This window comes from Chrysemys picta, chromosome 7 (genome assembly GCF_011386835.1).
Source record: "Chrysemys picta bellii isolate R12L10 chromosome 7, ASM1138683v2, whole genome shotgun sequence".
NCBI lineage: Eukaryota > Metazoa > Chordata > Testudines > Emydidae > Chrysemys > Chrysemys picta.
The window spans coordinates 12505572-12515997 of NC_088797.1; the positions used below are offsets into that span (position 1 = coordinate 12505572).

At 40.7% G+C, this 10426-nt stretch overlaps 1 long non-coding RNA gene across 1 annotated transcript; it reads left to right on the forward strand.

Annotated features, from left to right (window-relative positions):
* Positions 1-1557: 1557 nt before the first annotated feature.
* Positions 1558-8665, forward strand: LOC135972914 (uncharacterized). The gene is made up of 3 exons (XR_010589533.1): positions 1558-2057; positions 5658-5713; positions 6132-8665. It is a non-coding gene; the product is annotated as an uncharacterized LOC135972914 (long non-coding RNA).
* The last annotated feature ends 1761 nt before the right edge of the window (positions 8666-10426 follow it).

The following is a 10426-nucleotide window of genomic DNA, read 5'->3' on the forward strand; positions in this document are numbered from 1 at the left end:
TCTCCCTGCTTTGGGTGTTGCACAGGGCTGCAGGTTTGGCCTGGTCACCCCTCTGTCATAAGAGAGGCGTGGCTTGGCCAAAATGGAGTGAGTAGAGCCACAATCCTGTGAGCCAGGTCAAAACACCTGGAGCAGGGAGATGGGCCACTGCTGTGGGGTGATTGCAGGGCAGGCTTGCTCACCAACCCCCAACCCCTTCCTGGAACCTGTCTAAAATGTGTTCATGACCCACTATTTGGGAAACACTGCTGTAAAGTGCACTGCATTTAATTTACATTTTGCTTCAGTCAAGAATAAAAGGAGATATGCAACTATCTTCTAACTGAGTTCTTGATCATTTATTCCTGTCCTTTAATTTATTCACTCAGGGCTTCAATCTGCCAGTCATACCCACCTTGAGTGGGACCTTACTCCATGAGTAATCCAACTGTAATCAAATAGGACTGTTTGCAAAGTAAGGAACACCTCATGGTGAGCAAAGGTATCAGAAGCTGACCTTTTAGCCTGATTTCATTTCCCCGTATGTACTCCTAAAATGCTAAGATTGCATCTTTCACTTTGATTATTCACAGAGAGAAAAACAAGCAATTTCTAACAATGAGGCAGCAAGCAGAAGAGCCTTTGCTGCTGCCATAAATTTCAACCATAATATGTGTAAAGAGCTGTTTTCTTTCTTCTTAATTAACAATCTTCGTCTATAGCTTTGGCCCTAAACTTCTCTGTAAGCTGTAGTTCTGCCAAAACAAAGGGGATTTAGGGTTAAAAATGAATAAGATTTCTTTCTCTAACGTTAAAGTTGTGCCCACTCAGACTGCATTTGGGATTGTGAAACAGTTGCTGTATTAAATGAGCACAAAGACCTTGTGTATAGCTTAATCTAACAAATGATCAGTAGAGGGCACTGATCTAACATTGGATGGAATAAACTCAGCGTGTCATTTTACCTAAAATGTTGTTGAAAAGGATCCGAGATTAATCTGTTAATATCCTCACATTTTTCTCTCTCTCTATCTACATTAATTGCCAAAGCAGTGACAATTTTTCCAGTACATTATACTGGCACTCAGCAGCACTGATGTAGATACGGTTACTAGCAAATGAATTTAAAAAAAAAACCACAAGAAACTCAAGAGTTCATGATGTTGAATATGAAAATATATACATACTGTGTGAGTGCAGGCTGCAACTTAACCTAGACTACATACAATTTACAATAGTTTGTATATTGAAAACACAGTGAGTTGGAGAGGTCATTTGTCACTAATATCTACTCTCCTTTTTCTTATGGAGTTTTGCTTTTAATATAGATTCTCCACTCTCTTTGTTTTCCTGCCAAAGGTGTTTTCTCCCAAGGGTTTTAGTTAACAAAAATCAGGAAATGTTAGCAGTATACTTACATGTGTTTAAACCAGCTGTTAATAATAAGACTATAAAATAAAATTATGATTGGGTCTCAACAGAGGCAGCAATCACAAATTGAGCCTGCGATTCAGGGGAATCTGACCATGCAGAGCTCATGAATTCTGGTTGATAGGGGAACACAGTGTGTCTGTGTCAGACTGCAAACTCCATTTTGAATGTGGAGCTTGTTTGTCTGTTCTGCTGTCTTCTGCCTCCACAGTGAGGTAAAGCCCACAGGAGAAATTCTTGCAACTGACATAGGGCTAACAATGGAGGGTTATTAAACTCTGACAATTGTCCATTCAAATAAAGCAGCCTTAGACAAAGAGATTATTGCCACCTAGGTTACAGCAGTTTTTTAAGTCTAAGCTGCCTGGGGGAAGGGATATAGTTAAGCAACAGATACTATGGGAGGGACTTGAATCACCTGCCAAGGCTGACCAAAGGGTCACCTGACAAAGGGGATGGGAGGTTATAAAACAGAGGTGCTCTTACCTGCCATTTTTGGGGAGAGAGCAGAAGGGTACTGGCTGCAGGGACTTCCTGATTTAGAGGAAAACCCATGAGGAGGGAATCCAGGATATTCCAGAAGATTCTGACCCAAGCCCAAAGAATTCTCCAGAGTGGTGAGGAACCCAGCAGGGAAATGCACATAGGTATCTTATTATTTTTGTCTGGAACTGTGTGTCCTATTGAAAGTAAAGAGTAAATGTATTTAGAAACCTTTCAATGCCTGTGTTGTGTGTGGTATGTGATGTCATGCACCTATCCTATGTCCCTGAAGAGGTGAATTGTAATCCCAGACTGCCTAGGAGGCTGGAGGTCTCGGAGAGGGTGTGCTTAAGTTACTTATGAATATGGGAGGTCAACACTGGTTCTGGGGGTCTTTGGCTGGGCTGTGAGACCCCAGTTCTGTGAAGGGATAACAGCCAGCCAGCCTGTGCTTAGGAAGTGTGCTGGAAAAGCCAAGGAAAATCAGAATGCTGCAGCATACATAGACCAAGGGAAACTTGGGTCCAGTGTGGTGGGACACAGACGTAGCATCCTGGTGAGTAACCAGCAGACTCAGCTTTACCAGGGCTCTGTGACAGAGACCTCTAAAAGAACAGGGTAAACTGGATGGAGTGAAAGATAAATGCCTTAGTTGTAGAGGTTTGGGCTACAGAGGATGCAAATATTGAGCATAAGCTACTATGCTTTCGTTACTAGACTTTACTTGCATTACTATGTAACAAATCTCTGGAACTGGAGCATGGAATAGTCACAGCTGCAGAGAGTAAGACAATCTAGTCAGTAAAAGTAATTGAGGCACATGGGTCTGGAAAGTAGATTGACAACAAGGGGTCTATACAATTCCAATCTGAGGAATGAACTTGTTCTAAATTCTAAAGCCAAACTCTGCCACCATTACTTGAGCAAATTTCCCACTAGGCTAAATGGGAAATAGGCAAAGGTAAGGACTGAAACAGTAGCCACTAGTCTTTGGAAGGACCCCTCTCATGGGATGGAAAATAACCCTTTATAGCCCTGACTTAGGTTAGATGATTGGGTTCAGGAAATAAATATCAGTCCTGTGCCAACAGTCTGACTGTCATACCTGTAAAAGTACTAAGGTTATTGCCCAAAAGAATTAGTGTTCGGTAGATATCTGAGTCTGGTACTGAAAGCAAACATCGTCTTTTTAGACAAGAGGCTCCCGTTGTCTTTGTGTTTGCATCATGAAATGCATTATAGTGCAAACATAATTACATTCTGCTGCATTAGAAGATGTTGGCTAGTTCACTGTTGCCAGCACCAAAAACTCCCCCACGAGGAGATCAACCCTTTCAGGAATCTGTTCCTGGAGCATCAGTAGTAGGAAACAGTACTTAGGGTTTGTAATAAATGAAGGGGGAGAGGGCAGCCCCCATTTATGAACACCCAGCCAGCCAGTTAGCTATAAAATCCCTCTTGGTGTCTGTTCTCTGCTTGCTTTACCTGTAAAGGGTTAACAAGCCCACAGGTAAAAGGAAAGGAGTGGGCACCTGACCAAAAGAGCCCATGGGAAGGCAAGAACTTTTAAATTTGGGAAAGAAACTTTCCCTTTGTCTGTTGTTCTCTGGGCTGGAGGGACAGAGCAGCAATGCTGTAAGCAGCTTTAAGCCAGATCATACCTAGAACTACTTATCTGAACTCCAAATGTGTAAGTAGATCAGAATGTTCAGCTAGACACAATCAGGTTTATTTCTGTTTATTTTTTAAGGCTTGTGGATCTTCTCTGTGCTAACCCCAGATGCTTTTGTTTGCTTGTAACCTTTAAGCTGAACCCCCAAGAAAGCTGTTTTGGGTGCTTAATTTTTGTAATTGTTTCTTTTAAGAGCTAGCAAAAAACCTAAGTTCCAGATGTATTTTTTTCCCTTTTTGTTTTTAATAAAAAAATTCTTTTTTAAGAACAGGATTGGATTTTTGGTGTCCTAAGAGGTTTGTGCATGTTGGTTGATCAGCTGATAGCCACAGCTAATTTCCTTTGTTTTCTTTATCAGCTCTTCCCTGGGGAGGGAGGAGGTTGAAAGGGCTTGAGTGCTCCTTCCTGGGTTCAAAGGTGTTTTTTTGCATTTGGGTGGTGGCAGCGTTTACCAAGCCAACGTCAGAGAGAAGCTGTGACCTTGGGAGTTTAATACAAGCCTGGAGTGGTAAATATTAATTTTTAAAATCCTTGCGGACCCCTACTTCCTGCGCTTGGCGTGACAGAGTGGGGATTCAGCCTTGACAGGATTCCACATAGTTACTGAGCAAAAGCAGAACCTGAACCTCAAGCCTAGCTTATTGTGGCTTGTTCACCTCCTAATACGTGCTCTTGTAATGCCCAGAAAAGATTGCCTCTATGCTCCTGATCAGGACAACGAGAAACTAAAGTGGACACAGCCCTTGAAGAATCTATCTGCAGAACCTATCAAGTGCATGCTGTGAAGAGGACTTTGAGTGCTTGGTTCTCTTTTTGTAGATCTCCTATCCAGCTGTAGAAAACAGGATGTACCTTTATCTTGGTCCCACTTCTGTTAACCCATTTTCACACTAAATTGTACCTTATTCCATGAGCATGAATATGACTGGCGAAAGTGGTCCTTTTGTGTTTAATTAGGTTATGTAATTGATTCACCAATGCCCTTCTAATTGAATAAGCTCATTTATAATGGTGCATGTTAAGGATCATATGACTTCAATTCAAATCAGAAGTGGACAGGACTTATTTGGTGGGTGTCTTATTTTATTTTACTTTTTATTTTAATTCTGATTAAATCAACCTCAAATCCACTTCATTAGGTCATGTCAAGTGATATCGGTCAAAGTTGGTTGCTCAACTGAGTGTCTATTTTCAAACACTGCCTATTCATGGGAAAGGGAATGTGGACTAGATTACTGCCTAAAGCTTCTGGTAGGTAGAGCAGAAAAGGACTATGGTTCTATGATAGTTCCCTAGTTTTTAAGGTATTTTCTAAAGACAGATTTCATGGTACCATACTTAGTTAACATAGAATCATGAAGGGGTTATCTGTTCTGGTGGGATTTGTACCTCTGGTTCCATGGATTCCAAGTATTTCAGATAAGACAGAACCTCCAATGAAGGGATCGGGTGGGAAAGTAAATACACAGCGAATATTGTGAAAAGTGGATTATTTTCATAATATCTAACTGAAAATCTTCTCTTCTCTATAAAAATAAAAGCATACAATGGGTGTTATGCCACTAGAATATTGTGGTTCCCTGAACATTTCTGTGGATATTCTGCTGAAGAAACGAAACTAGAAAATTGGATGGAATTCTGTTCTGTCTAGGTCAGGGGCCGGCAACGTTCGGCACGCGGCTCGCCAGGGTAAGCACCCTAGCGGGCCGGGCCAGTTTATTTACCTGCTGACGCGGCAGGTTCAGCCGATCGTGGCCCCCACTGGCTGCAGTTCGCTGTCCCAGGCCAATGGGGGCAGCGGGAATGTGCTGAGGGATGTGCTGGCCACGGCTTCCCGCTGCCCCCATTGGCCCGGGACAGCGAACTGCGGCCAGTGGGGGCCGCGATCGGCCGAACCTGCCGTGTCAGCAGGTAAATAAACTGGCCCAGCCTGCTAGGGTGCTTACCCTGGCGAGCCGCGTGCCGAACGTTGCCAACCCCTGGTCTAGGTTCTTAGATTGTCCTTTTCATACTTATCATATCTGAGTGCTTTCCAGTTGTGTATTAAGCCATGTGACTAACATCTGTCATGTGAAATTTGTTCTTTTCCCAGATCCTTTCCACAGGGGGGAGAATTGTGTGAGCCATGGAATGTGTTACTCTGATCAGGTTGTGTTTTTGAAGAGATTATTTTTTTAATGTATATGCTACTATGTGTTTATAGGGTGACCAGAAGTCCTGATATTAGCTAGACTGTCCCAGTGTTTGGGACTATGTTTTCTATGTGCAACTATAACACACACACACACCCCACACACACGAGAAAAAAATTAGTCCCGATTTTTCATACTTGATATCCGGTCACCTTATGTGTTTATAATAGATAAGGCAGATTGCAGAAGCACACTTTACACTTGGGGCAAAAGATGGTGAGGTTTGTAATGGTTCTACAGGTTGGCTGGCCCCCTGAGAAAACTGTGTCCTGCACACAGATCTCTTTTACCCTTATAGTAGAAAGCTCCATTGTACCTGAGGAATGGAATTGTGGATCATTGTCCTAATCGCCGAACTTTTGTGATTTTTTTAGCTGTTCTGGGCCCAGGCCATTGAATGCCTTGAAGATAAAGACTGAAATGTTTAACCTGATATACCAGAAGCAAGTGTACAGTGGAGGACAGGTTTGACGTGCTTGCAGCATCCTGTGTTTTTGAGGAAATGTGCTGCCGTATTCTGTACTAGTTGGCATTACCTAAGAGCTGATTGCTCTGATTCCAGGTACAGTGCCTTGCTGTTGACCAGATGAGAGGTAACACAACATGTATAAGAGAGGCCAGGTCATCTTTCACCAAGATGGGACAGTCTCTTAGCAAAGTGGAGATGATAGAAAATATTATCCACAAATGCTGCTGTATGAGACCTAAGTTTAAGTGAGGAATCCAAGAGCCCTCCTAAACAGCAGACTGAGAGTTCTGGGTGTGTATTGGTTGAAACTCTGAATTTCAATTCTATAGGAAAGTCCAACATTTCAAACAGGTTTTCCTTCTGATTTGGAACAAAACCTAAACATTTTGGAATTTCCTGTGGAATGGAAATTCCAAAAGGTTTTTATTTCAGAAAAAATGACCAGTTTGTTTAGATACTTTGGAAATAAAGTGAAGCAGTTACCACCCCAGACTCTGAGGGACTCAATCCAGGGCTAGCCCCTGAGATCCCCTGCTGGTGCCACAGCTTCTGTGCTCCTGCCTCTGTGGCAGACAGCCTGAAAGGCCTGGAATCCCTGACTCTGACTCCTTCCATGTGGTGGGGCTACCCCCAAAGCAATGGACCCTGGAAGGCATGGGGGCTCGAGCAGCCTGCCAGGCAAGCTGACAGAAAACCAAGCAGATTTCCATTGGAACCCTCCCTGTGTTTCCACGGAAGTTTATTGAAACCAAAACGTTTAGAGGAATTAGCATTTTCTGATTAAAAGAAAAATTCCAACAAGCCCTAGTGTTGTACCTTGAAGCAAAGAAGGTTCACTGTGGCTACAAATTCTTCAAAGTGCATTCTTCTGCCCACCAGCATAACCTTGGTTCCACTTAAGTTCAGCTTCAATGATCTGTTCTTCATCCAAGCACTGGACTATCTTGGTGGTATGGAATGATCATATATAGTGAAGGGTAACTAGAGCTGTGTGTTATTTGCATACTACTGGCAAATTGTGTCTGTGTTATCTATCAGTTTCCTTAATGGCTGCATGTAGAAAATAAACCTATACAGAACTGATCTTTGTGGGATACCAAAGCAAAGGGTCTAGTGGTGGGTGCACAGTTTACAATTACTACTCCACGGGGATATCCCTTCAGGAAGGACTTAAACAAGGAATGTGCAAAAGAAAGGGAAAAATATAGCTTATCAATATGCTGCAGATTCTACTCAGTATCATTTTTGATACAGCTGGATTCTTTGGAATGGAAAAGTCATCTTTCTTTACCACCCCTACTGTTCTATTGCTGAAAGTGAAGAAATGCTAAAAATAATTGCTTTAGCCTTTAGTTCTGAGTAGAGGTTTTTTTCCCCGGGTTTTAAATGAGCCAAGCAAACAGCAACATAGTACCTTATGTAAAACTAGACCAAGCTATCTGAAAGAAGACAAGAAATTCAATAGCGATAAAGATAACTTTATTTCTGCCCTGAAATAAAAAAATATATATTTGATCCATCTGTGCTAAGATTCTTTTTTCTATTCTTGAAAAATATATTTAAAAAAAAACCCTATAATCAAAGTTCTTCAGCAGCACTTGATGCTGTTATCCTTCCTTTTTTGTTTTGGTTTTTGTTTTCTAACAAAAGTTGATACAAAATATAAGTCTGTGTATTGTTAACGTCAGAATAACAGACTTCCTATACACCTCATTTTACAGTTTGCCTTGACACAAAGCAAGAAATAACTGTGCACAACCTTTACTACGATAATTGGATTTTTGCCATCAGGTAAAGCTTGTTACAATTGTATCCTCTGAGAAAAAAATACACCTTTTAGGTTTAGTTTTATAGAATCCATTTTCTGTAACCTTAAAGGTCTTAAATTCCATTGAGAAATGTGTTATATACAGTGGGGTAGATCCTTAGCTGGTACAAATCAATACAGCTCCATTGAAGTCAATAGAGCTGTGTCAATTTACACCAGCGAAGGATTTAGCCCAGTGTTTTCAGTCTTATTTATGTCCTGGTAGAAAACTAGCCTAAATTTAAGAATAGTTTTCTTTGTCTTCACTTTTTCCTTCATTGCATCGACTCTTGCTGAATCTCAAAGGATTTTGATTCTGCATATAGCTTTCCTGAAGTGAAACTCAAACTAAGCTATACATTATATAAATCAGAGATAAAGTTTAGCCTCTTAAGACCCAACATTTTTAAAGCTAGTGAGGTGCCTAACGATGCAGATAGATGCCTACTGTGATTTTCAAAAGTGCATAGGTGTCTAACTCCCATTTATGAGATTTACTGTGGTTCTGGATACTGTTGAAAATCCCACCGAATGCCTAGCTGCATCTTTATACCTTTAAATACCTGCATAACCTAGCCCTAAAGCCCCAATCCAAAAAAGTATTTAAAGCATATGCATAACTTTAAGCATGCGAGGTGATTTGTTGACTTCACTGGGGTCATGAAATAAAAATCTTCAATAAAGACTTTAATGCCATTATTTATCATAATAGTTAGAGGCTCTGTGATGCTGTTGTAGTTGTCTATTTCATACTTTTTTATTGTTTTACTGAAAATAACACTCTGCAAGGGATGTAGCTTGGTTTATCTTTTATTATTATTATTTAGCTCAAGTTCTAATGATGTTCTGATTTTGATAACCTGACAGTATGGGAAACTTAGGCTCACCAATCAGACAAGAAGACCTATTGGCCATTAAGTATCAACAGTGATTCAAGCAAGGGGTTTGATCCTATAAGCCTTACTCACACGAGTAGGCCTAACTTACACACACATTCCTATAGAATTTTTGTTGTACCATGTTGCAAATGAACTAAACGCAGAACAAGAATAAAGTTGTTATGGAGGGAAACAGCATTTGCCATTATGCATCCCTATATCTCCTATTCAAATCACTGCTCCTCACAAGCTTCCTGGTTGACCTTGGGCAAGTCACTTAACTGGTTTGTCTCTCCATTCCCCACCTGTAAAATGGGCATAATATTTTCTTTCTCTGATCCTTTGTCTATCTTGTCTTCAGGATAGAGATTATATTTTACTATGAATACATACACCGAATAGCATAATGGGGCTCCAATTTTGGGAGCTCAAGGTCCTACAAATATTCCTCCACCAGAAATATCGCCTCTGATCTACATGTTAACAAACCATATTTTCCATCATTTTAGCTATCCTTACATTTTAGAAGGGAACATATAGTTGAAATGTTGGTGTCTTTTGGGATTTCACTAATTTACTCAGATCTTAACATATAGATTCCTGCTACATACGCTAGATCTTTGAGCTCAAAAATTGTAATTCTGCAAAGAGTTCTGGTGTGAAAGATATTATTTAAAATGTCCGTTTCATTTGAAAGATGGATTTTAAAACATGAGATTATGGAGGCTTGTATGGTAGAACATGGATTATTATTTTTAAATATAAACCACAAGTAACTTCACTTAGAAATACGGCTACTCCATGCAAGGAGTTAACAGAACTAGTGAACATATGTGAACTGGGGAATTAAAACATCTAACTGCACAGTATCCATTAACACAATGGGCTATAGTAACTTATGAAAGTGGAGAATGTGAGTGCCTCATTCACTTCCATTATGATCATCATTTCTATGAGGAAGCCATTTTGATCTCAGTGTGATTCTTTCTATTGAGATGTTGACTCCACAGCAGTCCAGGCAATCTCAAAGGGTCTTAAATCACTCTAATAAAACATTGCAGGGTGTAAATCACCAGTATGGTTTCAATTATAGTATCAAATGTACTTTGGCAACATCACAATGGCGCTAGGGAAGAAATGTCAACAAATTGTCGAAAGACGACAAATGTTAGTGTCAAACTTTTTTTTTTTTCCTTTTTATGTTCTCAATAACATTACAAAAGGGAATTAGAACACAAGAAAAAATGAGCAAGTCTACCCTGCAATTGGAGGTGTGATTGCAACACATGTAAATACATCCAAACTAGCTTTAATCTAGCTAGCTCAGGTACCTATAGCAGTGAGTAGCATAGACCTCAACCTGGGCTAGCTGCCAAGTAAGAACCTAGGGACTCAAGTGGGCTTCCCAGTGCTGCCACAGCTTCCCTGCTATAGGTACTCAAGCTAGCTAGATAAGCTTGGGTATGTTCACACCTGCTGCAGTCATACCACCCAATGCAGTAGAGACATACCCAG